Here is a 14,059-nt window from a genome sequence, read left to right as displayed (position 1 = left end):
GCACCAAAACAACTGGTATAAACTGATGGTTTGGGCTGGCTTACTTTTATGGCGCCATATCTACTTTGAACTCTGCATGTATGTGCTTGAAACCTGCAAACAGAACAGTGAAGAAGTGACATCCCACTATCCTATCCATATTAGAGATAAGAATAGATTCATACCAAAGCAAAACTGTTGGGCTGTTTCCACTACAGGACAGAGCAGGCAGAATCACATACATTCCTTCTCTGCAGCCATAGATGCAAGCACATATTATTTCCATTGGTAGGAAAGTTCCTCTTTACCAGATCATTTCTCCCCCTTTGGGGCAGGAATCAGACTCCTGGCAGGGCTAAAGTCTACATACCTTAGAAGCCTCTCCTTTTCTCCACACCTCCCACATTCTGCTTGTGTTTCCTGATGAATCTCTCCCCTGGACTATCATCATAGCTGCAGTTGGCCAAACCATCATGAAGGAAGCTGCTTTGCACATGGCATGGGACATGCGATTTATTTCTAACTAAAGTGCCTAAAATCTAGACACTGTAAAAAAAATAGAATGCAATGGAATCTCTCTTAGCAAGCCTACAATCTTAAATAAAACCAGACACAGGAGGGTGCAGAAAGCAAGAAGGAATGAAGGAGAACAGGTTGCCAATAGTTTGACCACAATAACAGCGCAAAAATAACATTGAGATGTTAACAAACAGCATTCCTTTAGGGAAGTGGCTGGGCTGCTGTGTTTTAGGTGTAGGTAAGAGAATCAAGTTTGATCAGCAATGGAACGTAATCCATGACTGTAGCATGAGAGATTGTGACTTGGCCAGTCTACTTCACAGGATTGTGATGATAAGTGGTTATTGTGGATATGCCACCCTCAGTTTGGAGGAAGGGAGAAGTACAAATCTGAGAAACAAATGTACTGGGCTGCAACAGGACAAACCTTTCTACTGCTAGATGATGTAGAACTTTATTTTCACTTCCATGTCCTTGTGAACATCCTAAAGTGCCCATTTCATTTCAAAATATCTCTGAGGAAGCTAAGGATGTTCCAGTGTAACTAGAGAGAGAGCTGAGAACATCGTCTCGTGCATCAATTGCAAGCAGTGGGAGCATGGTATCCATGTGAGAGAACAATTCTGGGTTGCCTATTTTCCAAGTCTGACATGACATACCAATTTGGGAAAATAGTGGATTATTCTAGTGGTATGCAAATAGGGATTCGCAAAGTGTGGTCTGTGGACCACAAGTGGGCCATGTTTTTCATTCAGGTGGTCCACAATGAGAGTTTTGTAGAGGAGCACAGTAACTGTTCCATCGTTCTTGGATCCTGCTGAATGCCTGGAAGGTGAGTGGAAAGTGGAAAGAATTGGAAGTGGCAGAGAGAGGAGGCTCATGCATCCTCAGGAATAAAACCACAGCTGGCTGCATGACACTGGAAGGTGTCAAGCGGGAAGGAAAGGCTGACAAGAGGAGAAAGTCAATACATACTCAAGCATCTTGCACAGTGCAGTACAATGGCTAAACAGGCATAAAAATCATCATGTGGTCCACCAAGTCTCTCAGCAATTGTCATGTGGTCGGGGGGGGGGGGGAATCACTGATGTAGAGCATTTCTTTAGCTTATCATTTCTTAAGATATTCAATGCTATTGTTGTTGTCATCCACCTGTCTCAAGAGGCAAGAGAATGTGCCTCCAGGGATGAAAGTCAAACCACTGCATTAGCAGCACTGAAATGCCCTCCCTGGAGCGCAAGCCTGAGCAGTGTGTATGGAGGTGATGGTAAAGGTAAAGGATCCCTGGATGGTTAAGTCCAGTCAAAGGCGACTGTGGAGTTGCAGTGCTCATCTCGCTTTTCAGGCCAAGCAAGCCGACGTTTGTCTATAGACAGCTTTCTGGGCCATGTAGCCAGCATAACTAAACCACTTCTGGTGCAACAGAACACCGTGACGGAAGCCAGAGCTCATGGAAATGCCATTTACCTTCCCTCTGCAGAGGTACCTATTTATCTACTTGCATTGCTGTGCTTTCAAACTGCTAGGTTGGCAGGTGCTGAGACAGAGTAACGGGAGCTCACCCCGTTGTGCAGATTCAAACCGCCGACCTTCTGATCAGCAAACCCAAGAGGCTCAGTGGTTTAGACCACAGTGCCACCTGCTCCCCTGGAGGGGCCATCCACTCCCCAGACAATAAGACCTCCCTCTCTGCCTCACTGATGTGCTCCAAAGGAAAGCAGAGCAATACATTTGGTACCAGCTTGGCTGCAGGAGCTGCCAGAAGGAGACGTATAAGGCACCATCCAAGCGTGTTAGGGACTCCACTCTGGATTCATGTAGGGTTTACTCCTAAGCCTTTTCTTCCCCCAAAGATACCCAACAGGACAGTGCTATAAACTATTTTAAAATGTTATTGCTTCTTCAAGCAATTGCAGTTTGATGAGGATGGGAGGGGGTAAGGTGAATAACTAAACTTCAATGCAAGACTGCAGCAGCATCATTTTTATTAAGACCATAAGAAAATCCCTGCTGGCTCAGGCCAGAGGTCCATGTAGTCCAGCATCCTGTTCTCACAGTGGGCAAGAAGATGCCTGTGCAAAACCAGCAAGCCAAACCTGACCTCTCCCTGCTTGTGATTCCCAGGAACTGGTATTTATTCTCGGAGGCTGCAATCTTAGATCAATTTTCCTGGGACTAAGCCCCATTTAACTCCATGGGATTTATTTCTAAGTACCCATGTACAGAACTGCACTGTAATTTGATCACAATCTGGTTGCTGGATTTAAGAGAGGCGGTGTTGCTCCATACTGTGACAGCTATGTGTTAACCTTCTCCCAGAATAAGAACTGATGGCATGGCTTACATCATTAGGAGAATAATGTGACAGGCACCAAGCACATTGTTGGAATGATGAGATAGGTTTAGGTGTAGGAATGGCCAATTTGCTGTAGTGCATGAGACGTCTTGCAAGTCAGTATAGATAGGGATGCATCTGGATTTACTATAATAGCCAAAGCAAATGGCAAGCGTGCCCCTTTTATTAATTGCAAGAGAGGAACACACTGGATCCTGTGCATGACACCAGCAAATTGGTCCCAGTAGTATCTGTTATTTTACTCTGTCATTATAGCCTCTAGCAAAGACACTATATTTGAGCAGTGTATGGTATCTGCAACCTATTAAGGATGCTGTTCCCTTATTTTATAGTTTAGTTCCATGAATACACTTCTCCAGCAGAAGATCATTTACCGCTGAAACTTTGGAACACAGAATTTTTAAAGTGCAATTACTTTTGGTTTATGAGCCAGCTGTTGTGGGGTGGGGGAAGGGAAAAGATTAGGTTGTTTTTGTTTTTCGATTTACATTAACCCTGCAGTTCATCCTATACGACTTGCTCTTTCAGCACCAAGAGGAATTGAATTTAGATTTACAATGTGTAACCTATTAATATATGTGCAGGGCATAATCTCCTAATGCTCGCATATATTTTTAGTTGTGTGTGATGGTTTTAAGAATCTTGACTTTAATGGTAGCGAAGTGTAGTATTAAACCCTTTATTTATGTGAGGCCATGCAATTTATATTTAGGGTCCCCCCCACTCCCCAATCTGTTTCTTTGCTATGATGGATTGATGTGAATTGCACGCAAAGCCGCAAGTCCTTTATTTAAAATATTTTAATTTAATATCTAAGTGAACCGTGTGCCATGGAATATGAATGCTTTAGTTTAAGGATGATGTGTATCATGAAAAATTACAACCCACTCTATTTATACATATGTAAGTCTAAAAGATACTAAAGTCTCAAAACTATATCTGCTCAGGCCCCAGATGCAGTTAACCATGCAGTATAGCAATATAAATTATGCTTTAGAACCGTAGCTCAGTGGTAGAGCATATGCTTTCCATCTCTGGGTAGCGTTGGGAGAGTCCTACTGGAAACTCTGGAGAATCGCAGCTTGTCAGTGATAACGCTGAGCCAGATGGACTAAATGGCCTGATTCGGTATCAGGTAACAATCTGTGTTCCATTGCTTATGTTGATTCTATGGCATAGTTATTCCTATACATTTTAACCAAATTCTATGTCGATACCATTGCATCATTGTAACTGTACCACTTGTGTATTGCCAGAAGCCATATGGGAACTTTCCTCCAATCAGTAACTTGTTTCCAAACAAAGATGTGGGACTGTTTGTTTCATAATTGTCAGGGTTTCTGGGAGAGAGGAGGAGATGACAGAGGAGACGGAGAGCGAGTGGGAGGAGGGGCAGAAGGATGAGGAAGAAGATGACGGAATTCTAAGGGAATCCACGAGTCTGAGCAGCGAGTCAGAGGATTCTCAAAAGGGGGTTACCTTAATCAAGCAAAAGGGAGGAGAAGGGAGAAGCGGAGAGGAGCCCAGTGGAAGACAGACGCAGCAAGAGGCGTCTCAGCTGGAACGGAGTAAAGGGGGTGGAGTCGTCAGCCTCTCGGAGGGAGCAGGATTAGGAGAGAACAGAGAAAGGGGGTTGGAGCAAGGTGTTCAGCCGGAAAGGGTGGAGAGCAGAACAAAGGGTGGTGTAGCGGTCGAAAGAAAGGTCAGGAGCAACGTACGCGCGCCAAGTTCAAACGTAGAGGCGCGCGGAAGTGGAGAGAGCTCAGGGGAGGAGCCCGGCCCCAAAGCCAGAAGGAGGGGGGAAGAGGCGGCAGAGGATTCAGCCTCAGGCGAGTCACGGAGAGAGGGAACCCAGGGGGGCAGGAAGACCCTGCGGAAAAGAAAGGAGAGGAAGAGGTGGTCTAGAGCCAGGCTATTAAGTTGGTGTGGAAGAGGGGAGGAGTCAGAGGGGACTTCAGCGGTCTAACGTGACAGACGTACGGCCACAATGCTGAACTGTATGAGAAGCAGAAATCTTCAATAAACTTTTCCTGTAAATAAACTGCAACGGAGTGAGGTCTCTTGTGAGCTGGGACCCATCCTGGGTGGCCGTGACAGTAAGTCCCCTCTCAGAAAGCAAAAAATTTTTTTTTGCGAAGCTCACGAACGGGAGCAGCCATGAGCGCTGAGGAGCAGCTGGTTGCACTGCGGGATCAGGTTACCGCTCTCACATCGGCAGTCATTGCTTCGCAGAAGAAGAATGACGACTTGGAGAAGACGTGCCAGGATTTGCAGGCAAGGTGGGAACACGCGGACAGGGCGGGGGCCCCAGGATCCAGAGCGGAGGGCATTGCGCTTGGACGGCGGGGGGGTGCCCTGGTTCCGCATTTTAATGGCAACTTGCAAGACTATCCCAATTTCAGAGCGGACGTCGTGTATGCACTGCATTTACTCCGTCACGATTTTAAAGATGAGGAGGAGAAAGTGGGGTTCATTGTTTCGCACCTGCATGGGGAGGCCAGGGCTTGGCTACGCAATCTGTGGCGCGAAGATGGACCGGCCCGTCGCAATTCAACTGCGTTCATCAAAGCGATGGATTCTTGTTTTCAATCCTCTGTGGATGTGGACATTGCGCGCCGTCAAATGCACGGGCTGAAGCAGGGGAAAGCGACTGTGCGCCAATACCACTCTAAATTTTTTGCATTGCTCACCGCCTTAGATTGGCCAAAGGACAGTAAACCGGTCAGAGATCTTTTTTGGGAGGGATTGAGCCCCCCCATCAAGGATGAGATCGCTAGGGGGGACAGACCCCAGACCCTAGAAGACGTGGTGCAACGGGCTTTAGCTATTGGAATTCGACATGAGGGACGTCCGTGGCACGAGGAGGACGGGCCCCAAGCGCGTGCGCAAGCGAGGACTCTCCCTTTTGTGCACAGGGATTTCAGCCGTGCGCACCCCTCGCCAATGGGGAAGGACAGCGAGGAGCCAATGGAGATTGGTGGTGCTAGGGCTCAGAAGCCATCCCAGAGCCCTGTCCCTGGTGCAGCCAAAGCGAAGCCTCCTAGAGGAACCAGGAAGTGTTACATCTGTGACAGTGCGCACCATATGGCGAAAGAGTGCCCCCAGAGGCTCCAGAAGCACACTGCGGCACTGGCAACTGTGACAGCAGAGGTGCAACCAGGGGAGCGACTTCAGGGAAACGACAGTGCCTGGCTGGAAGCAGAGCTCCTGGGGCTCAGCCAGGCGGATCTGTAGACAAGCCCCCAGCATCGCCGCAGAGCGTGGACCCTTTGCCTCCCAAACCGGCAGTTCTGCTCACAGCAACACTCCAGCTGCCTGATGGGAGACTCCTCGAGGTTCCAATAACGATCGATTCGGGAAGCAACGCCGACTTCGTGGGACTGCAGTTCGTTAAGCAGCACAACATGGCGCTCCTGCCTGCAACGACGCCTCTGAACGTGGTCACGGTAGACGGCAGGAAGTTGCTGGGGGGGCAAGTGGTGCAGCAAACCCCTCCCATGCTGATGCAGATTGGCAACCATCGAGAACTTATTAGTTTCAATGTCACCCACTTATCGGACACGCCCATCGTGTTAGGCATGAGTTGGCTGGAGAGGCACAGTCCCGCGGTTGCGTGGTATCAGCGGCAGATCACCTTTTGTTCATCGTATTGTGCTCAGCATTGCTTTCAGACCGATCAGGGAGGAGAAGCCGAGCAGCAGTTGCATCTGGGTATGGTGCAAACAGTGCCTCACAAGTACCAGGACTTCTTGGAGGTTTTCTGTGAGAAGGAAGCTGACAAGTTGCCGCCTCACAGACCTTACGACTGCGCGATTGATTTAGTGCCAGGGGCGCAACTGCCTGCTGCCAAGCTGTACTCCATGTCGGAGGACGAAATGCAAGAGCTTCGGGAGTTCATAGACCATAACCTCAAGCGCGGTTTCATCCAGGAATCTAAAGCAGCGGGAGGCAGCCCTGTTTTCTTTGTGAAGAAGAAAGACACGCCCCAAAAAAGGCTTATAGTGGATTACAGGTTCATAAACAGCTTGACTAAGCCCAAAGCTTTCCCCATGCCCAAGATTGACGACCTTTTAGCGACCGTCAGGAGGGGCAAGATTTTCACCAAGCTGGACCTACGTGGAGCTTACAATCTCATCCGCATCCGGAAAGGAGATGAGTGGAAGACCGCCATGTTCACCCCTCTGGGCACATACGAATACAGAGTCATGCCTTTCGGCCTCCAAAATGGCAGCCACGTTTTTCAAGCATTTATGCACCACGTGCTAGCAGGTCTCCTCTACAAAAAGTGTGTCTGCTTTCTCGACGATATCCTGATTTTCTCGGAATCGCCGGAGGATCACGATAAGGACGTGAGGGAGGTCCTGCAGAGGCTGAAGGAACACAGGCTGTACGCCAAGTTGGAAAAATGCCAGTTTGATGTCAGAGAGGTTGATTTCCTTGGCTACAAGTTGTCCGACGAGGGACTGGCCATGGACAGGGCTAAGGTTCAAGCGCTGTTGGACTGGAAAAGCCCTCGAAATCGGAAAGAGGTCCAGAGGTTCATCGGCTTTGCCAATTTTTACCGCAAGTTTATTAAAGGCTTTGCGAACGCGACGGCGGCTATCACTGACACCCTCAGTTCCAAGAAGAAGAAGTTCGTCTGGACCGAACAAGCGGAGCGGTCCTTCCGGACGCTTAAGGGTCTTTTCGCCTCCGAAGAGCAGCTGCTCCACGTGAATCCCGGCAGACCCATGCGGGTAGAGACCGATGCGTCAGACAGAGCGGTTGGGGCCGTTCTTTTGCAAGAGGATTCACAAGGCAACTGGAGACCGGGTGCGTTCTACTCCCGGAAGCTCAGCAAGACGGAGCGCAATTATACCATATGGGACAGGGAGTTGTTGGCCATTCATGCAGCTTTCAAAGCGTGGCGACACTTCTTGATAGGAGCCAAGCACACGGTGCAGGTCCGCACGGATCACAAGAACTTAGAGTATTGGCGGACGGCTAAGTTGCAGACCCAGCGACACATGCGCTGGGCGGAGTTCTTCGCGGACTTCGACTTCAAAATAGAATACATCCCAGGAGACTCCAATGTTATTGCAGACGCGCTATCCCGAAAGCCGCAATACTTGGAGGAAGCAGCTCCAATCGCAGCAAAGCACATTTTCGCACCGCAGGCGTGGACGTGCGCTACCATCGCAGTCGACCTGGACGCGGTGCGACGCGCGTTGCAAAGGGATCAGTTTGCACAGTCTAAGATGGAGGAACTACGCGGAGGGTCGCGAGACAACGATGAGTTTCAATTGCAAGATGGACTTTTGACTCGTAAGGGTGCCCTTTACGTGCCCACCGACGAGCTTCGAGCCAAGGTTCTGCAACAATTGCATGACGCCCCTAGTGCAGGCCATTTCGGCAAAGAGAAGACGATGGAGTTGGTGGCTAGAGACTTTTGGTGGCCCCAGATGAGAGGAGAGGTGGCGGACTACGTCGCCAGGTGTGATATCTGCCAGAGGTCCAAACCAGTGCACCAGAAGCAGGCGGGATTGCTAGAACCGCTGGAGACACCGCAGCAACCGTGGGAGAGGGTAGCGTTGGACTTTGTTACAGACCTGCCCAGCTCCAGAGGTAAGACGGCGGTGTTAGTGGTGGTGGACTTGTTCACCAAGATGGCGCACTTCATCCCTTGTGCCAAGGTGGCGACGGCAGAACAGACCGCAAAGCTCTTCATCGATCACGTCTTCAGAGTGCATGGACTTCCGCAGTCCGTCTTGTCCGACAGGGGGCGCCAGTTTGTTTCCACTTTCTGGCGAAAGCTTCTGGGCATCTTGCACGTCAAAATCAACCTGACATCGGCGAGGCATCCACAAACCAACGGTCAAGCGGAGAGGGTCAACGCGATCATGCAGCAGTACCTGCGGTGCTACGCCAACCAGCGACCTGCGGCGTGGGTGGACTATCTGCCGATGGCTGAATTCGCCTACAACAACACGAAACACGCATCCACCGGGGTGACGCCTTTCTTCGCGAACAATGGCCGTCATCCCAGGACCTTCCCGAGATTTGCGGCACCAGGAGGGGGGGGGCCTCAAGATGCCGACCAGTTTGCAGCGGAGTTGCAAGAGGTGCACGAGGAGCTGCGGAGACATTTGGAGCTGGCAAAACAGGCGTATAAGGTGCAGGCCGATAAGCACAGGAGGGCGGGAGAGGACATCCAGGTTGGGGACTGGGTGTGGTTAGCAGCCCACGCGATGCCGGCCAGGTCATTGGCCAAGAAGAAGTTAGGACACAGGCAGCTAGGGCCATATCAAGTTGAGGCTAAGATCAATCCGGTGGCTTTTCGTCTAGCCCTTCCGGAGGGTTCCAGGGTGCACCCGGTCTTTCATAGGTCGGTGCTCACTCCCTACAAAACCCCACACAGGTTTCAAGAGTCAGGAGCACCCCCAGAGCCACGTAGGAGGGCGCCTGAGAGGGGGGAATCGCCAAGACCAGAACCTCTTAACGAGGTCACAGAGATACTGGACTCGAGATGGGGGGAGGAGGGAGTTGAATATTTTCTCGCCAGGGAAGGCACTCCGGCCTCTGCCAATAGCTGGGTGCCGGGTTACGCGTTGGACGAACCCCTGTTGAAGGAGGAGTTCCATGCACTTTTTCCGCACAAGCCCATGCCCGAGGAGTATTTTGATGATTGGCTTTTCACGCCCACTTTGTCGGACAGCACGTTCGAGGGTTTCTCCTCGCCCGAGGGCCATACGCCCGAAACAAGCCCGACCAGGGATCCGAGACTGGGGGGGGAGGAGACAGGCCCTTGTTGGTGGGTGGATCAGCCAAGGGAGGCATGGAGTCAGAGATGGATGGTAGGTCCTTGGCAGGCAGCGCCAGGAGAAACAGTGATGGAGGAAGAGACTGTGATGTCTTTGGGTGGGGAACCCGAGTTCGAACACACATATACGGAGCTGCCAGAGGAGAACGTTGAAGTGGACAACCTGTATCCTGAACCGACCCCGGAAGAACCACGTTTTCCTCAACCTGCACCCGGCGAGCGGGAGGGGGGAAGGGGGGGCTTCGAGGGGGGGATGGATGTCAGGGTTTCTGGGAGAGAGGAGGAGATGACAGAGGAGACGGAGAGCGAGTGGGAGGAGGGGCAGAAGGATGAGGAAGAAGATGACGGAATTCTAAGGGAATCCACGAGTCTGAGCAGCGAGTCAGAGGATTCTCAAAAGGGGGTTACCTTAATCAAGCAAAAGGGAGGAGAAGGGAGAAGCGGAGAGGAGCCCAGTGGAAGACAGACGCAGCAAGAGGCGTCTCAGCTGGAACGGAGTAAAGGGGGTGGAGTCGTCAGCCTCTCGGAGGGAGCAGGATTAGGAGAGAACAGAGAAAGGGGGTTGGAGCAAGGTGTTCAGCCGGAAAGGGTGGAGAGCAGAACAAAGGGTGGTGTAGCGGTCGAAAGAAAGGTCAGGAGCAACGTACGCGCGCCAAGTTCAAACGTAGAGGCGCGCGGAAGTGGAGAGAGCTCAGGGGAGGAGCCCGGCCCCAAAGCCAGAAGGAGGGGGGAAGAGGCGGCAGAGGATTCAGCCTCAGGCGAGTCACGGAGAGAGGGAACCCAGGGGGGCAGGAAGACCCTGCGGAAAAGAAAGGAGAGGAAGAGGTGGTCTAGAGCCAGGCTATTAAGTTGGTGTGGAAGAGGGGAGGAGTCAGAGGGGACTTCAGCGGTCTAACGTGACAGACGTACGGCCACAATGCTGAACTGTATGAGAAGCAGAAATCTTCAATAAACTTTTCCTGTAAATAAACTGCAACGGAGTGAGGTCTCTTGTGAGCTGGGACCCATCCTGGGTGGCCGTGACAATAATCTTCTGCACCCAACTCAAATTTCCACAGGAGAAGTTGAACGTTTGAAACTGGCATGCATTAAGTGACTGCTTGTGATAATTTTTAGGGGTGTGCATCAGCTCTGTGAATACCTCCAAGAATGAAGCAAAGCTTTTTTCACTGCCACCAGTGCTATGCAGTAGGCACAGATATGTTGGGTCTGTGTTTGGGCATATTCATCCTGAGAGATGTTTCATTGGAGCATTGGAGAGGACACCTGGGAGAGATCCTGTCAAGAGCATAAATAGGAGTATTGACTGTGTCAGGTGAATAATCCTCCAGGGTATTCAAGAATCCATGAGATTCCCTCTGAGGGCTGGCCAGCTAAACAGTCCCTCATCCCTGCAGTGGGGTGCCACTATTGTCAAACGAAACCTTATCAGGCAATGGTTTATTCTTGACAACAATGGAGTACAGCCTTCACACCCTGTGACAAGAAGAAGATCAAAGTTGGGCCTTTGATGTACTGAAACAGCTCCACACAGGGAGATGTGTCATTGCAAATTCCTTGACCATTTCATTGTGGGGATCCTGGTTACATTTGCCTCTGAGGAATTCTGAGTATAAATGTTGGAGAAGTTCTAGTGTGCACTTCTGGAATTATCTCATCTTTGAGCACTATGAGAGGTCCATTCTTTTTTGTTTCCAAGTCTTTTCCTCGTCAACTTAGTCCATTACTTGGGAACAAATACACCTGGTAGCAAGGTCCATGAGCTTTCTGCTTGTAAGTTAGAGATTTCTCATGTGGAGAAAGCTCTTCCTCTGCAAATTTGGTTTACCCTCAGAAGCAAAATGTCCCCTGTCATCCCACTGATCTGAAAGACAACATTTGGTTTGGACTAGGTGACCCTCAGGGTCCCTTCCAACTCTACAGTTCGTTGATTCTATAAAGCATTTGATGGCTTTGTTCAGCATTGGCCTAGAAACAACTGCTCAAATTATCACAGGCCCTGAAGATGCTGTCGGATGTCAGGTGTTTACTTCTAAAGGATGGATGGGCAAACTGTGGCCTTCCGCAGTTGAACTACAACTTCCATTAATCCTTGGCAGCATTGCCAATAGTCAAGGAAGTAAGAGTTGTGGTTCAGCATTATCCTCCTCTTAAGGCATATTTCTTGGTCATTATCAATTTAGAAACAATCCCTGAAACCTTGTTTCTGTAGTTAATACCAGGGGTAACAGTTGAATCATTCAGTTATAGTTCTTTGAACTTACTGGATCGTGGTTTCCTACGCATTAAGTGCTGGTGATTTTACTGTGAATCTTTCAGAATTTGTAGAAACAATGTGTTGCTGTACTTCACAGTAGAATTCCCAAAAGCTTGCAATCTCTTGATAATTTGGATGGGAAAACTCCAGCCTGTGGGCAGATGCAGTCCTTGAAGATTCCCACTTTGAGATCTGGCAGGATTCTTCCTGGGGAAAAAGAGTGGGAACACAACATGCTTTACAAAGCTGAAAACTCACCCCGTATCTCAAGTGCTGTTTGTTGCCTTGAGCCCCATAATTTCATCCAATGTTGAATGTGAAATGATGGCAGCCTATAACTATTAAAAAGGGGTGGGGAATAGATACCTTATATGTATGTATACATCATTAAAATTACGGGGGAATATGCACAGACCCGTAAATCTCGCCTCAGCCAGGTCCCTATTCTTCTGGCTCCGTTTTGTTGAAAAGTAATTAACTTTACATCACGGCAGTAGAAAATAGTAGCTTTTCAGCTACAATGAAATGTTTAAATCAGAAAGATTTATGAGGCCCTGGGAATTAGTGGCACATTATGGCGCTGAACTGAAAGGGTGACCTGCCCTGAAGGAATATAGAGAAGTAATAATGTTCTGGTCTCATCTGTCAAAGAAGTGTAGCAGACATTTCTTTTATATATATTTATTCTTTATTTAAATTTTCAGAATAGAACAACATATGAATAGCAAAAGATATGCAGTGTGTGGTGCTGTTGGCAATATGATACAGCCCTGTTGATGTCATATTACATTTCTGGCTTATTTTGTGAGTTGCCTGTTACCATTCCAGATTGGAGAACACAGGAAAAACAGTCTTTGGAAATCTCTACACAGTTCAGATTCCATGGCTTTCCTGTTATTGTTTGACTTATTTATATATACTATGGATACCTAATTGTTGTTAATGTGTCTGCATGTCCTTCCCTGCTCCCCACCTTCCGTATCCAAAAACTGAGAGCAAGTTTCTCCAATAAGGGCATTTGCCACAATTTAGCATATCACTGAACTAGTTTTGCTCCTGTTAAATCCTGCCAAAAGTGACCCGCTTGCAGCCACCAACATATGTCCTCTCAAGATTTTCTGTAGAAAGATCAACAGTGCCTGCTGCAGTGCTTTAATAATATTTTTGCCACACCTGTATTAAGATAGCCGACAAGGATCACTTTTTAGGTCTATAGATATTTTGTAGGTCAACAGATCCGAAGTGTAAATCTTCCAGTGTATCTTGAGGCTGCCAAATATTGAGCTTCTGGTAGCGCTCGTCAGCCTGTTGTCATCTTCTGATGGCAGACTTTGTCCAATACAGTATTGTTCCTTTTGCTCATGATGAAGTTATGAAATGAGCTAGCTGACCAGCCTATCTTAGTAAAGTACAGCAGTATCATGCGCACGGCTATTTAATGACTGCACTGTTACACATTTCCTGCTATATTTTATTAGCTTGAAGGTGCTGCACATTCTAGTTTGTAAGGTTAAGATTTTCAGATTTGTTTTGTTACACTGCATTTGATAATGGTTTTGTAATATAATTATAAACAGATTAGATTTTTTATCTGTCTATTGGTTTTCAGTGCTTTTATTGCTTTTTCTTTACTCCCACTGTGTCACTATTTGAGACAAGCAACACAATTCCCTCCTCTAGTGTTCCTATGCAGTTTTGTACGCCATCTTGAAAGGGTGTGTGCATGTATGTAATCCTTACGGAGAGGATGAGTGTCTCCAAAAGCCCCCAGGGGTCCCATATACAATCAGTACCAATTATCCCAAATAGATGGCACAACATTGAGAATTGTATCCAGTTAATCAGAGTAGGCCTACTGAAATCAATGAACCAAAGTGAAACATGCCCAGTAATTCCAGTGGGTCTACTCTGAGTAGGATTATCTTTGGATATAACAATTATTTTACTATTACGTATTTAGTGCCAAATTGTTAGAGTTTTTGTTTAATCCCTAACAAAATACCACCCATAATCCTTTCCTATCTGTCAAGCGTGTGTGCATATCTTGAGGAAGGCAATTTTTATATTCCCTTTTTAAAAGAAAAATCTTTGGCCTGTTTCACTTGTGCACTCAGCAATTAAGACATTTCCTTTTTGCGGTTATTTGACC

Source organism: Podarcis melisellensis (assembly GCF_964234715.1).
Source record: "Podarcis melisellensis genome assembly, chromosome: 1".
Classification (NCBI taxonomy): Eukaryota; Metazoa; Chordata; class Lepidosauria; order Squamata; family Lacertidae; genus Podarcis; species Podarcis melisellensis.
Note: the sequence above shows the minus strand (reverse complement) of the source record.